Below are 15617 nucleotides of genomic sequence, written 5' to 3' on the forward strand. Positions count from 1 at the left end.
TGCCTGGGAAGCTCTCAGTCCTCCTGCGAAGGCGTCTGCTTTGCTGCGGGGGAAGTGGAGGACCCCGCAGTGAAGGGAGGAAGGGAGGTCTCACTGAAGCGGGTTCTGCCTCCTGTGATCGACAGTTACATTTCTGAAGAAAAGCTGAGACAAAGGTAATGCTGCACTTTCTCTTCTCTGCTCTCTAATGTGTGACACAGCTTTCACTTCCTTTTATAAACTAATTTTCTGGCAAATCCTCCTTATACCCCTTTGTTGTTTTTTTTTTTTTGTTTTAAGTCTCTGATGAAAACGTTTAACGCATTCATTGCTGGAGCACTTCAAAGTGAAATCCCAACACTGGTTTTTGGTTTCAAGCACTTTCCCTGTCCTTCCATTCTCACCGCATGCAGCAAGCTACAAAGCAAAGACAGCCCACGTGTTGAATCCCTGGGAAAACCACAGCACTGATCCTGCATTACACACAGGATACTTTCCACAAGGCTACTCAAAGAAGTAAAAGCTAATCACTAAGGAAATACAAAGCTAGAACTTTCTCATTTACCCTATAGTTTACTCCACCTTTCTTAATGACTTGCTTTAAATCTTGCCACTGCCCGTGCCATGCATCTGTAAAAGAGCATAACAAATAATTAAATGTAATAAAACAGCACATTTCTGCAGCTCTACACAACTCAAGAGTTAAAAGCTCTGGGGTCCAGCTTGGATCACTCAGCAATCACAGCACCTGGGAAGCAAAGGGCTCTTGAATAACACAGAGCAGATTCCCAGCACAGCACTATTAGCAGCACAGCTGGCCCCAGTTAGCTCTATTAGAGCTCTTGAACACACAGTTCCTCTCACACTCGAAAAGTTAAAGATAAGGCTTTATATCTGCCTGCTGCCTTTATCAAAGTTATTACCTGTGATCACTTCCCAGCTAAATTTCAGGGGAGGATTAGGCTGGGCACACTTTTAACTTGCACCCACTAAACTGCACTTTGTAGCTGAGTAATGCTATTCCACGTATCATACTTCTATAAACAGATTTGATAGATGAGCACGTGTTTTCTGTAGTTGTATCTTCCCATAAGGTCATGTGGTGGAAGTGAGAATACTCCAAGAGAAATATATTGTATTGTCCCAGATAAACCATGGCCCCTGGGGAATCATTTCTTGGTCTCCATGCCTCCATCTCACTTGGTAACACCAGGTATATCTGCCAAGCCTCCCCAGCTCTAATGTGATTCTGCATTTCACCCCATTGCAAAACATCCCTGATCTCATCAGATTTCTCTGTGTGACTTTCATATTTGTTTCTTTCTCTCCACGTTATTCCATAACACCTAAAGAATCAGTTACAGTGGGTTGAGGGAAAATCATTTCCTGTAAATAACTGGGAACCCTGGCCACCAAGAGAGTCGAGTGGATTTTGCCTGTTTGCTTTCATCAAATGCCATGGAGAAGTTAACTGCAATCTCCAAATTTCTTTGAAATTCACTTTTCAACTCAGCAGGTCAAACACCTGTAAATACACAGTAGCTGCTGTGCCGCCAAAGAGGAGTCCTGGAAGTGGCAAGAAAGAGAGCAGAGAGCATTAACCCCCAGACCACTTCTGGACATGCCAAGATGTGGTTGGGATCCATTGCAACAGATAATTCCCACAGACAAACCCTTCACACACGCAGGAATGAAGGCTGAGCTACCTTCCCTTTCTTGCTGCAGCCTTCACAGTCTTGTTGTACAGTTCTCAGCTTTGAGATATTACACTGCAAAGTCTGCACTGGCTATATCTAAATTATACTGTTAAATATACATATTTTAGTATTTGCTTAATTAGAACTACAATTATTAACATAATTTATTAACTAATAAATAGGAACAGAATCTTTACATTGTTCTTTATGCTGTTTGGGGTCCCATTACATCTTTTTCCAACTCTTCAACTGAGATTGAGCTTGTAAACTGTTTAACAATTGAAGTACAGGCATAACTAAGGTTACCACAAACACCCCAGTCACCTTATAGGCAGTAATAAATCACTGAGGGGTACAGAACCTCACATTTTAAAGGCATAGCATCACTACAGAGCGGAGGAGGTGGGAAGAAGTTCCCTTGCAGGCAGCTTACTGCAAATCGAGGAGCCGCTCTCTGAGAGCACTGGGATCAGTTTGCTGAAGCAGGATCCATGGCAGTACAGGGCCAGCATCACGAAAACAAGGTTTACTGCCTTGTCTGCAGCAAAAGGGTAGGTTTGTGGCATTTTTCTCCATGCCTCTTTTTCTTGAGCACAGTTTCCCATTGGTTGAGGGAAGGAGAAGAACATCACTGGACAGAAAGCCAGACACTTCTGCCCAGCAGAGAAAAGCTACTTCACCGACCCTCCATTTATCACTGTTGTTTCATCTTTGATAAAAATAAACTAAAAGAACTCTAAGCACACTCCAAGCATTCTCATGGTAGCGCCCTGACCATCCTTCTTTGCCTTTTGTCTTTGCACTTTTCAGTTCACATTGCAACATACTCCAGGGGCTGCACTGTTCTGCTGGTGTTTGACCGCAGCGCAGTGTCTGCAGTCACTGTGATCTTACCGTAACAAATAAGAAGTGCAGTTTATATTTCTCAACACTAAATGAAGTTTAAATTGCTGGATAAGAATCTAGGAAGGTTTCCAAAAGCATGCAGCCGAAGCCAAATTGGATGCACTTCATACACTGTTTGTTTCCCCCTCCGATCATGCTACAATCCAGAAACATCCCTTGTCTTTATATAATAACCAAATAAGAAAAATAGAGGCAGCATTCTATGAATTTAATGTTCAGATCTTGTAAGAGAGCAATCAAAGGATGCAGGCCACAGATGTTGGTGCTCGTGATGCACCAGGAAGGAAAAGCCTAACCTTTGCAAATGGTCTTCTTTGCACACAGGCAAATTTTCTTTACTGATGGCCACGATTTGCTCCCACGAAAAAGAGATACTCAGAAATTGCAAATCCTGGTACCAAAGAACTTCTCATTCGTGCACTTGTGACAAAAACTAAACCCATAATCTCCCCTTAATTCAGGAAAATCAAATTCTGTTTCATTTGTTATTGAAACAGTCTCTAGAATGACTCATTACTTATATGTCAGCATTCAATGCTTCCTATGACAGAGCAGCCACACTCAACATCAGAATAAAAGTGAAACCTCCTGGTGCAGTATTTAACTCTTTAGTCTGTTTCGAAGCAAATGCAGTGGGAAATGTTTTCTCAAAGACTAAACCTCATTCATAGCATTACTGCAGTAGCTTGAAATACTGGTGCTAGGAAACAAAAAGGAGTCTTTTGTGCATCCAAGGACACCTGGAGTAAATGCTGTCTGAACTCTGTTTCGACTAAATTAGTACCATGGTAGTGACCACAGAGGATATCTCTAGAGGGTATTAACTTACTTGAAAGCATTAAACTCGCTGAAAGTGTTAAATAAAATGCATTTTATAATTAAATACATATCTACCTGTGTATGACAACTTACATAGCTGCCATTGTAAGCTCTGTAAGACCTCAGCAAGACAGTCTGTGATATTATTCCAGTTGAATTTTTCTATTACTAAATGCAATAAAGCATTGCCAAAGTCAAAAGGAGTTACTGTTATGTTATAATGAAATCAGTAAACAGAGACTATGGCTCGAACCCACATACCCTTTGGGAAAACATCCATTTCTAGGGATGTTTTAGATGCTATACACTACATACATGATGGTCAATGACTAACAGCCCTGTTCAATCCTGAGACAGCATGTGAGTATAAATAACAAACATCTGCTCTACCAGTGCTTGCAACAAATTAAGAGCTTCCAAGTCAAAAGATCTCTGGCAAGCCAGTGCTCCTGGGTGCTCACTGGGATCCCAGGCTGCAAAAGCCCATGTGTACTGCTGGGATCCCCAAGCACAGTGCCAGCCTTTGGCATGCTGCACTGTTGTGCTGGAGTGGAACTGTTCTGCTGGGGGAGGCAGCTCAGCTGCTCAAAGAAATCTCACTTTTTGCAGCTCAGGCAAGGCCTGCCAGAATCGTCTGGGTTAGAGAACTGGCTAGAAAGTAAGAATCACAGTTTGAAGCATTTATATTTTGGAATTCATTTACATTTCGGAGTTAACTAAAAAAAATCCCAACTCACTCAGTAATCTGCCTCTGTTTAGTTTTCTAATGAATGAGACGCTTGCCAAGACAGGGAGCCAAGAATCAGACTTAAATCCAAACTTTAAAGCCAGGTTCTCAGCTGGGTAAAAGTCAGAGGATTGCACTGATATCAGCAGAGCTCATCTGCTCCATAGTGGCTGAGGACCCGAGGTCTTGCTTGTTCCCAGCAAGGTAGGAATACAGGAGAAAATCATCTAAAAGCAGAGAACAACCAATTTTCTCTTCCCTTCTTCTCTCTACTTCTGCCATCGTATTTTACGGAACCTTAGCGAATTATTTACGTTCTTTAGAAGACCTCACTTGACACTGATGGGAAGCACTCCCATTAATCTCAACAGAGATTGACCTACGGCCTCACAGCCTGCCCCAGCCATTTGTCCACGAGACTTTTGCACTCTTTTGGCCATCGTGTAGAGCAGGAAGTTCAAAGACAGCATAACTCACTCCTCTGGCTGTCCTGACCTACACGTCTCAGCACTGCTGAGCTGGAAGCAGAGGAGCTAATAAGGCAGAAAGACACGTTCAAGTGCTCCCAGCTATGGTCAGAGCAAGAGCTGCATACAACTTCATCATTCCCAGGCAGGGGAGGCTGGAAGACCTGTGAGCTTTGTGCTGGGCTGGGCTGTTGGTGGCTGAGAGCAGGGCAGGCAGAAAGGAGCTGCTGTGCTCAATGGAGCTAAGCCCTGCTCAGGAATAGCCTCCCAGCGACAGCTCAGGACCTCAGGGAGGGAATGGAGATGTGAAAAGCAGTATATAAATGGTGGCAAAACCCACAGGTTTGCCTGCTTGACCCTTCCCAAGCCTCCCTGGCCCACGTCACTCTGGTTCCTAACTCCAGCTCCTGCTTCCTGCAGCCAGCCACCACCACCCAGGAGATATCTGGCAAACCCTCCATGAGGTACATACACCAAGCCCCAAGCAGCTGCCATGCTACAGCATCCCTAGGCTCTTCATGCAGCTGGTGCAACTTGGTTTTGCTTCACCTCTGTTAAAGAACTTGATTTTAGTTCATGGTGTATAGAAACAATAGGGACTGTTGTCCGAGGAAGCCATGTGAAAATACATACTCTCAGAAAGAGGAGCAAGGAGGGAAAAAAATGTACGTATATTTAAATCCCCTTACTGAGAACTGAAAAGAAAGGGGAAAAAGAAACTAGGAGCAGGCTTTTCTGGGATTCCCAGGTAAATGGCAGAGCTGTGCTGAGTACAGCAAGTCTTTCCAAGTGTTTCATCACACTGAAATCCATGAGTAAGGAATGAAGATCAGAACTAGCATCTGGATTTCATCTCCCCTCCAAAATGAGCAAGAGTGCTCAGTCAGTGGACAAACAAAAAGAACCAAACAGATCCCATTTTCCTCTGGAGATGGCAGGCCCCTTCTCTCCTATTCCTGCAGCTGTTTCTGAGCAATACGATTTTACGCACAGTGTCCCTGCTGGAGTTTCACACCAAATCCTACATGTTACAGGAAACCAGTGCATCCACTTCTCCAGCTAAGTACAGCAGTGCTTGGGCTGCTTTTCATTCATGCATTTACATGAATAGTTCTGTCCAAAGCCAGCTTCTGTTTTGCACACTCTTACCTGGCACCACTCACACTGCAAAAAAAAAGGGAACAGCTGAGCTGCCTTCCCACCCCACCCGTGGGTCTGGTATCCCTCCTAAGCTAAAGCTAACTCTTGTTTAAGTCCTTCCTAAAATAATTCAAGTTGCTAACTCTGAAAATATGATTATCTTTTCAGTGCTGTTCTAGTGAAAGTAGAACTGTGCCTCTCTGGGAAGCCGCACACTGGGATCTCAACAAGGGAAGGTGAGTACAGCAGGATCCTAGCTGCCTTCATGACCTTACGTACTTCACAAGCAGAGCAAAAGAAAGGCAGAGAGAAAGCAGCTCTACCAACAGCTCTACCAACAGCCTGTGCCATGTTCTGGCATAAAGTAAGAGCGTTATTGCTGTCTGTACAACTCTGCTGACAGCGCTGCTACTTTTCCACAGATGCAGGGATTGCTTCCCAGTGACTTCTTTTCCTTGTGCAAGAACACAGCAAAGTGCTTCCTTCACCAGAAAATGGAGGAGCAGCATGCAGGGTGGGAGAAATTCAGCCTTCTGGGGTTCGTTCTCTGTCCCTTTTTCTTTGGTCCTGCTCATCTTTCACTGATGTTTTACTTTGGAAATTCCCCAGCATTCAAATCCTTTCAAGAAATGGTGTTTCCAGGCTCTTGCACAATTCCCTTTGGAGTTGCTGTATTTACCCTTAGCCACTTTCCCACACACTGATCAATGTGAATGGCTCTTTTCCTCCTTCAGAATTTTACACCCTTTCCTCGTGGGACACACTGATATCACAGTCCCAAAAGTTACTCAGCTGGAACACAGAAATTGCAAAAATTCAACTGTTGCTCATGAATAAGAATGAGCAACAGCAACGGAACACCACCCTGCTTTCCCACATTCAGAACTGGAATATGAATTAATCTTTGTCGAGGTTAAGTGTGTACTCTAAAAATACCAGAACAGAGCTGGATGAGCAAATACATATTGTTATTTCAATAGAGAATAAGGTGTTTTCACAATTTTGTGTATACCCTTCTCTTCTACGTTCTGTGCTGTCGAGTGCTGTACAGGATGCCACACACCAGACTACAGGATTGCCAAAACACTGCTGGAAGGTGCCCAAAATCCCCTGAGCTGACCGCTATGAGTTGAGTATTCTTCCAGAGACACCAACAGCCTAAATAGGCATTAAATATAGATGGAAAAAGCAAAAGTGTGGAGAACAGAAGTATTTACAACAGCTAGGTAATACGGTTCAGTATCTGCCATGTCCTGCAAATGCTATGAGAGAGTTCTTGGGAAGTGTGACAGCGCAATGGCAAGCATTAGAAAACACAGCCCTGAGCAAGGCTCCTGCTGGGCAAAGAAACTGAAGATACCAGCAGTGCTATAGTCCTTTTCCAAATCATATGGCAGTATCTGTATCAGCACAGAACTTTTTTTTATCTCTTTAGTTCTATTTACTTCTGCTTTATTCACCACAAGCTTCATCTAGGCTCCAGCCCAGAGATATTAATGCATGGACTTCCATGGCAGTCATTAAAAGAAAGTTAGTGGCATGATGGAAAATGGTAACTCAGGAAAATGTTAAGATGTTCTTTTTTGCATCAAAAGCAGAGCCATTGGTCGCAGTGTCGAAGGGCAGATGGAAGCAGCTGCTTTTCACAAAACGTAGATCAGCCTGCAGTGGGGCACTGAGGTCGTTGTAAAAATGACCAAGTAAATAATGCACACAGACACACCTGGTTTGTGTCTGCTACAGATTAGAGGACTTTCAGCAGGGAGTCCTATTTTAATTATGATTAAACTAATTTGAAAGCTTTATGAACACAGAAAGAGGATCTCATTGCGGACATCTCCAGGGCTTTGCACTAGCAGCCAGAATTGCCCTGAAACAAAATGCCACTGGATTTGGTCCCTCAGCCTCAAAGATCGACCTCTCTGGAAATCAAGAAACCAAAACCCAAACCCAACTCCAGGTGCCACAGCCTGGTGCTATCCGAACTTCTAGCGGTTTCACAGTCCTTTCACTTTCACTGCATGGCTCAGGCAGAGCATTTTGAACACCATACTGGGCTAAGAGCCACTCTTACTAATGCACTAATACTTTGACAGAAACCTGCTGCTCATTTGCTCCCTTTTACACGCTCCTGTCTGGATCCTGATCCCTTAAGCCTCAGTGAGGAGTCCAGACAAGGACCTGGAATAAACGCTTTGGGAATGTGCTTGAAAAGAACAAGCAAAGAGAAACAAACCCTTTGAAAGGGCTGCCTGTCTTGTGACAGACCCCTTAGCCAGCTCTTAGGGGCCTCTTCTGAGAAACAAAACAAAGCACAGTCACAGCCCAGTGGGAGTCCTGGAATATGAACTGAAAGGAGATTTACGATAAGAAAGAGAAAGGAAGATTTGAATAACTGCCTACTGTTACCAACAAAAATAGGCTTTATCTGTTCAATCATAACCCTGTGCCTACCGTCAGTGTTTGGCTTCTGCCTTGTCGGCACCTTAGTTAGTTAGGTGGAATTTCCTGATAAATAAATGCACGTCTGCAGTGGCAAGAGGTCGGCGTAAACACAGAACCACCCCAAATTACAGCTCAAAAAACTACATTTATCAGGACCCACTAGAAACCAATTTCCTGTCCCAGTTCCATTTTGTGCTGGCACTTAGATTAAAGGTGTTGACAGCCAACAATCACAACAGAAGCAGCAACTATCTAGCTACTGCGCTGAAAGCACATTACCAGATGGACATCATTCCCAACAGATTACATGACAGAGAATAATATTTAGGTCAGACTATCATTAGGAGCTACTACCCATAACAGCCAGCTTTCACATACTTGATGTGAAATCCAAATAGCTTCATTGGTGGTTCTTCAGCAGCAAAGTGTGAATTAATGCAGTTTGACTCCCAGAGGACAAGTACCTGTATCTTTCAAATCAAAGTAGCATCCTTGATAACGAGGTCAGAAGTTGGAACCAGACCTCGCTTTCCTCCTTACTTCATGCTGATGTTTATTCATTTGCAAAAGCAAATTCCCATCTTCTGGGTATTGCTCCTGTAGAGAATTGAGGTGACTTTTACCTGAGGTGGTCATTTGGTATCTAATCATCCTGAAAATATCAGTAATATTAAAGCAACACAGAAGGAATGGAAGTATTTAAAAGATGATTTTCTTATGAATTTCTTCATGGTTGACTTAATTCATCTGCAGCCAGAGTGCAGTCAGAGCAAAGGGATTCTTTCCAAGGGCTGCTTGTTCAAGACACTGCCAGGAACTCCCTAAGGAGACACGCAGAGAACCACAGCTTTACATACACTTAAGAATTAGCACCTCAGCAGCACTGAATCCTGTGTAAATAGACTGCAACACTAACACAGTCTGACATGAAAAAAAAGTAATCTCTTCTGTATTACTTGGTGTTTAGTCATTTGCCTTTACTAGAATTAACAGGAATGTCAAATTCAACTATTCTATGAACGGCACAGAATGATGTGAAACTGCCAGCAAGAGGCAAGGACTCACACAGCGACAGCTTGCCAACAGTGGTGAAGCAACGTGAATGCCTAGAGGTTAAGCTAACAAGGACAGGACGTAAACTGGGATCACTCAGCATGAGAAATATGAGGAATGAATACAAACGGCTGTAAAGCAGAACATTTCTGGGAAACAGAGGAGATTTAAGAACAGAAAACAGAAGAGATAGAGGCTTGAAAATGATGTTCACAAGTTCTTTATGAAACCGTGAACCCTATGCTCTCCCTGGACCTCTACACGATTCTAAATGCAGTTTGATAACAGGGCCCTTCATAAGGACACAGCGAACTCAATCTCTATATAGATAGGAGAGTAGCTCTAAGAAAAATGAGTGGGTGCTGCAGTGGTATTGGTTTAACCTTGGTTGTGCTGGAGTAAAGCAGCTATGGTATGTTCTGTTGCTCTCTAGGGCTGACAGCTCTTTTAGTTCCCGTGGATCGCCATGGCAGGCTGTGTTATGAGAAACATCTACGCACGATCCATCTGTGCCTCAACACATGTAGAAACTAATACTGCAATTAATTAATGGACTGGCAGATGAGGACACGTGCAGCAAGAGCGCTAAGGGATCTTCCCCAGGCTTTTGCTTGCCTGTTTGAAAAAAACAGTAGCCAAGAGGAGCTCTAAGGCGACATCTGAGTGCCACAGCAATTTCCCACAGTGTTCAATGTTCCATGTTTTTCCTCACAGTGTTCAATGTTCCATGTTTTTCCTCACTACAACCTTATGAAAGAAGGAAGGCCCTTTAACCTCATTAGAGAAAAGGGAAAATAAGGCTTGGAAAGGCTGAATGACTAGTGGTAACTCAGCTAAACTGCCTGCTGTGAGACTCCTTACCTACTTAATTTAGGCACATACAAGTTGTTTGCTTGCTGATGTGCCCTTGGAGATGTCAGACAAGGAAGAAAGCACAAGGCAGTAAGAGAACACTCATTAAGAAAGCATTTTTCTCCCAGAGCAACCTCCTTGCATATTGAGGCTATGCTTTGCAGGATTTGGTTCAACATCACTTGCTGATGGGAAGTTGAGAATAATACTTTTCTCCTTTTGCTCCCAAGCACGGCCTGTGCTTTTCTATTATTCCTGTGCTCCTATCTCAAACCTGCAAGCTTTTCCTGCATCTCATTTCCTGCCCCGCATCCCACGTCCTGATGAGGGAGAGTGAGCGCAGCTGCGTGGTCCTTCACTGCCTATCAGCATTAAACCACAGCCCTCCTTTCAACACTCAGCATGGATGGGAGGCTTCTCTCAGGGAATACTTAGCTTCCTTGGTCTTTATCTTAAAAGGTCCATAGGCAAATAGTTTTGAAAGCAATCACCTCTCAGCAGAGAGGCCAACCGGAGCTCTTCCGTTGGTTTTTGTATACTCAGAGCCCTGTCCAGCATTCACAGGAGTTTCCTAAATGAATCTTAAGACACAATTTCTTCCCATCTTAAAGGATCATCCTTAATTGCCCTTTTTCTATGTTCTTTTTTTGAGGTCCTGTAACAGATCCTCCTTCACAAGCTCTGCACAGTTTCCCATTTGTGCATACTTCATCTTGCTTGTCAGGCTGAAACTCCCAATTTCCAAGGCTTTCAACTGTCATCTCCTGGTCACTCACCCCAGCAATTTATGTTGATTTCCTCTCATCTTGGCAGGCAGGAGCTAAAAATTGCATGTTCTAAAAGCAAATGCTTTAAATGAGTAAATGACTGCAGAATCAGAAAGGATACAGATGAAAGACTGTTGGCAGACAGCCGTTAGTGGGAGAGAGACATTCTGTTTCTCAAACAGCACTTGAGGGGAAAAGGAGATTATTAGAGGTATTACTAAATAGATTCACTGCTCTCTGAGAACAGTGCTATCTGCTTTTAAATGGAAGGATAAAAATAATGGATAAAAATACCGTATCAGTCACAAGACCACGAGCTTACACCATCCATACTACGACTCTGGACCGTATCCCTTCCTAAGGCAATTATTTACTCTATACTGTATTTTATTAAGTAGCATAGAGCTCCATTTACTTGTTAAACGATTTTTTTGTTTGTGTACTGGGGCTATAAAAGTGCCTGGATACTGATCTAATCCAAGGACACCTCGCCATGGTGATGGCTATATAGGATCCTTGGGGAAACTGCCCGTCAGACACACCGGAGCCATCACCCCTCCTTCCCATGACTGCCATCTGGGGAAGTGTGGGCACCCAGTGGTGTGATGGAAATGCAGCCAAAGGCAGCCCTGAGTATAGCACTGCAACTCAGAGAAGAAAACCTGAGATTGTGTTCAATGGCATTTTGCAGGAAAATGGTGATCCGGGAATTAGAAATGTCAGTTTGGCAAAATATAAATAGCAAGGAGAGCTCTAACAGCAAGCCTGAAGTCAATGCTGGGCAACTCGTGCCTATCTTACTGCACAGAGGCCTTGCTTTTGACATATGGGGAATATCTAGAAACAAACAAAGCTGTATATTTCAACTTGAAGCGTCGTTTCCTTCAAAATCAACAGGAAAAGAAATGGAACAAAGTGTTTTTTCCTCCAGCCTAACCTCATTAAATTAAAAATCAGAATTTAGATCACTTGTCAACTAGACTGGAAAATGGTATTTGAAAAAAATGTTACTTTTCATAGCCCAAACCCTAGCCCTCAATCCCTGCAGCAGGAAAACAAACTCAGTTTCAGTAGCAGTAATTCTCACTGTACTCAGGTTTGCTCAAACTCTGGATCCAACAGTTGTTTTAACTCCCTGCTTAATGCATCACACACTATACTGCCAAGAGACACATCTTATTACAGGTTGTGAAAGGCCTGGGTTACTTATTCCTCAAGCTTCTGGATTCTTATACTGATGGAACAAATCCAGTTTTCATTAACCAAAGTGTATTCTAGCTCTTCATACTGACAAGAAAATCTTCAGTCCTAAATTTGGAAACTCGAGAGCACACATAAAAAGGCACAAAATACACTCCATAGCAAATGAGAGGATTGCTAAGGTACCCTAAAGACCGTGGGAGGCAATGGGTACCTTAGGGTACCTTAGGAGGCTCCGTGGAGTTGGGGACTACTGACACAGTGCTGCCATGCAGCACCTTATGCAATCTTACCTTAATTTCTTATGCAGAAATTAAGCAGAAATGTAAATTTGCAGAAATCATTAAGAGAAATGAATGCATGTAACAGCAATCAACTGATAAAGGAAAAAAAGAAAAGTGTTTTACAGTATAAGTTCTGCCTATTCCCTTCAGAGCTGCTCTGGCCTCGTTTCCACCAGCCCCTGGAAATGACACATTTCAGTAGGTACCCATTCTGATGCACTCCTGTCCCCTGCTTCTGGGTCTTCTCATACCAAAGAGTTTCTGCAAACTTTACTTTAAAAGACAGAGAAAAATGCTCTCTGATGTACCAGAATAGCTACAGCATAAACAAAAAGCCAGAGCTACGTTTCTAGGGAGCCTTCAGTTTCTGTCTGAGCACCCTGTGACTCACAGTGCAGAGGTGCACAGTAGCCTCAAGTGTCATTAGCATGGCTTTCCACAACTTGAAGAGCAACCCCACGTAGAAGGCCCTATCCTTTGAGAAATGCCAGTTTTCTGTAAGATCCTACTACAATATAGGCACTTTTTTAGTCAGAAATTTAATACTTGATTTTTTTTTGTCCTACCTAAATAAATTAAAGGTACAACAGATTACTCATAGACCTACATACTAAAAGCAGTCAGAGGTGGACATGTCGCCCTGGAATGGTTAAATACAACCTGAGAGCCTGCTGTCACTTCATTCAGAAGAGGTTAGACATAATGTGTGGATTACCTTTTTTCTCCTCAGACGACAAAGGAAGCATCATCTCTATCCAACAAACTGACTTCAAGCCCTAGCAGGTCTGTGCATGTAAGAGAAGGGCCGGGTAACGTCGACACCTGCATGTGCTGAACAGGTTTGGACAGAAACGTTGCTTCAGCTGAACCAGAAACATTTCCACTGTTCTGAAAATGCCCCTTTTCACCTACAGGACTCCAGGCTTTGTTCCAGCTGAATTCTCATTATCCAGTAGTCTGGTTTTGCTCCCATCAGACCATGTTTTCTCATCATTTCATCTATCCTTGACATACCCGACACCCAAACAGCTCTCCAGCCAAGAGAACATTTTGACAGAGCTGCTTGCTGTTATGACATTCTAACCTGTCCTTACAGAAAGGGATGAAATCAATTTCATCCTGCACAAGCAACGAGGTTTGTCTCATTAATCAGAAATCTATGCTGTTTCTTTAAATTAGATTATTTCTACTTCACCAGTTTCTCTCAGATGTATTGATTAACTTAATCAAGTTAAATGAATGGGAATCTGTTCCCAGCTTGGACTTCTAGCTGCTGCACCTGAGTCAGACTTCAGCAGATCACAAAGTGGGCAAAAGCTCTCCTGCTGCTCCCACCACTGATCACTGACTTGATAAAAGACTGCATCTTTTCCTGCAAACTCTGCTTTACTTCAAAGTGCATTACCAAGTCATTTGTTTTCACAGCAATCATAAGAACTTGGCTGCCTTGTTAAGCTTGACCAAAACTGGAAAGCTGTTTGTGATTACACCAAGGTGACAAAATGGTGGCTTACACAGGTGAGGTGTTGGCATGGCTGAAGTTAATCACTGCAGCTGTGCACTTCCTCACCCAATAGAAAACTCTAGCAAAGCGACTGATCAAAAAAGACAGAGCAAGCACCAAAGCAGATAAGTGAAATGCAAACCATGCTTTGAGAAAAGAGCTCAAACTCCAGCAAAGTTTCTTTCAGGAAAAACACACCAACGATATTGGGGGGAAAAAAAAAAGCCCTTTTTGCTGCTGTGGCTTAAAGACTGCTATAATTTGGAGAAGGAGAGAAAGGCAATCTAGGTAAATGGTATATCATCAGGTGGCACAATGCTGAACCTCAGTCTCTCCATCTGCAAAGTGGGAGAAAGTACATACATAACCTGCAGGTGTATGTTTGAGAATGCTGTATGTAAGAGTGACAACGGAACCATGCCACTGATTTCAGCGGGCTCAAGAACAGACCTGTAAATATAAACAGCCCACCATTCCATGGTCCTCCTCAGCACTTCCCACAGTTATTAAAATCATGTAATAAATTTCTCCCATTAAACTATTTTATTCACTTAATTGGATGAGTCTTGTTGTCATTCGTAGGAAGCACCTCCAGTGTTCAGTCATTCTCACAATCATTCCTTTCTAATCGTTTTCCTTCTCTATCACCCACTGGAAGTACAACAGACCTCTTGTTTTCTTACCTTCTGGTCATCATAGCCATAACTTTCACAGCTGAACGCATGGCAGCAGCTTTGCCACCAAGTCACAGAGGCTTTTTCCCGAGCTAAAATAGCTCTTTATCCCCACCTGGAGGAGGGTGCTTTCAAACAGGAGTGTTCATTCTCTTCCAGTAACCGTTTACAACCGCAAACGCTCTTGTAAAACGCTGCCAGCGTCCCACCTGGGCCACGCATTGCATCACAGCAAACACAGCGCCAGCAGTTCTGATTAACTGCACCTTTGCACGTGTCAAAGTCTTCTGCCACGTTACCAGCTTGCTGCATTCAAAACACTGGGCACTTTTAAAGAATAACAACAATAATGATACAGAATATCAAACAAGAAATAAGCACCTGAATTCCCTGGCTGAGTTCCACCTGGGGCTGACAGACAAGCTGTTAATTTCTCTTTTCTATGGTCGAGGAACTGGATTTTGCTCTGCTGCCCTGCAGAGCTGCTTGCTTCCCCTCCTTGCACCCAACAGGGGTTGTGAGACACAAAGCAGGTTGGGATGCAATCCCACAACACCAAGAAATAACATCCTGCTTTGCATTTTGATCCTGTGAGCATTTATATAAGCACCGAATGATTTTACACTTGTGAGTATAAACTTATCAAACATGGTAAAGTCACCTTGCAGGGTCAGAGCTCACCTTTCCACCAGATTTCCTCCATTCCAGCACAACTTTTACACTCATTTTCCCCTCAGTTTTAACAACTGTGATGGAGCACAAGGCCACATCACCTTGTCTGACCTCATGCACAACCTAAACCAGAACATTTCACTCAGCCGTTCCTCCACCTTGCACAAAATACAACCAAAACAACCACATAAATGCTCATTTTAACCACACGAACATTTCTGGACCAAGCTTGTAAACCTTAGCAGAAATCAAGCTAAACTTTTCTGAAGAGGATTATTTTCTATAACTGCGTTTACTGGTTTTAACTGCACAGCTGCCTTCAGTGCATCATACAAATCATTATTATTTTCCAGGTCTTGGACTGGAATTCCCTCTCTAAGCACTACCACACGTGTCTTCCCGCGGTTTTCTGGAATAGCTGCAAAATTCCC

The 15617-nt window shown here is 43.2% G+C and overlaps 1 long non-coding RNA gene across 1 annotated transcript; it reads left to right on the forward strand.

Annotated features, from left to right (window-relative positions):
* The first annotated feature begins 66 nt into the window (after positions 1 to 66).
* Positions 67 to 14332, forward strand: LOC125701654 (uncharacterized). The gene is made up of 3 exons (XR_007380310.1): positions 67 to 155; positions 5904 to 5971; positions 13067 to 14332. It is a non-coding gene; the product is annotated as an uncharacterized LOC125701654 (long non-coding RNA).
* Positions 14333 to 15617: the final 1285 nt, after the last annotated feature.

The sequence above is a fragment of the Lagopus muta genome, chromosome 17, assembly GCF_023343835.1.
Source record: "Lagopus muta isolate bLagMut1 chromosome 17, bLagMut1 primary, whole genome shotgun sequence".
NCBI classification, from domain to species: domain Eukaryota; kingdom Metazoa; phylum Chordata; class Aves; order Galliformes; family Phasianidae; genus Lagopus; species Lagopus muta.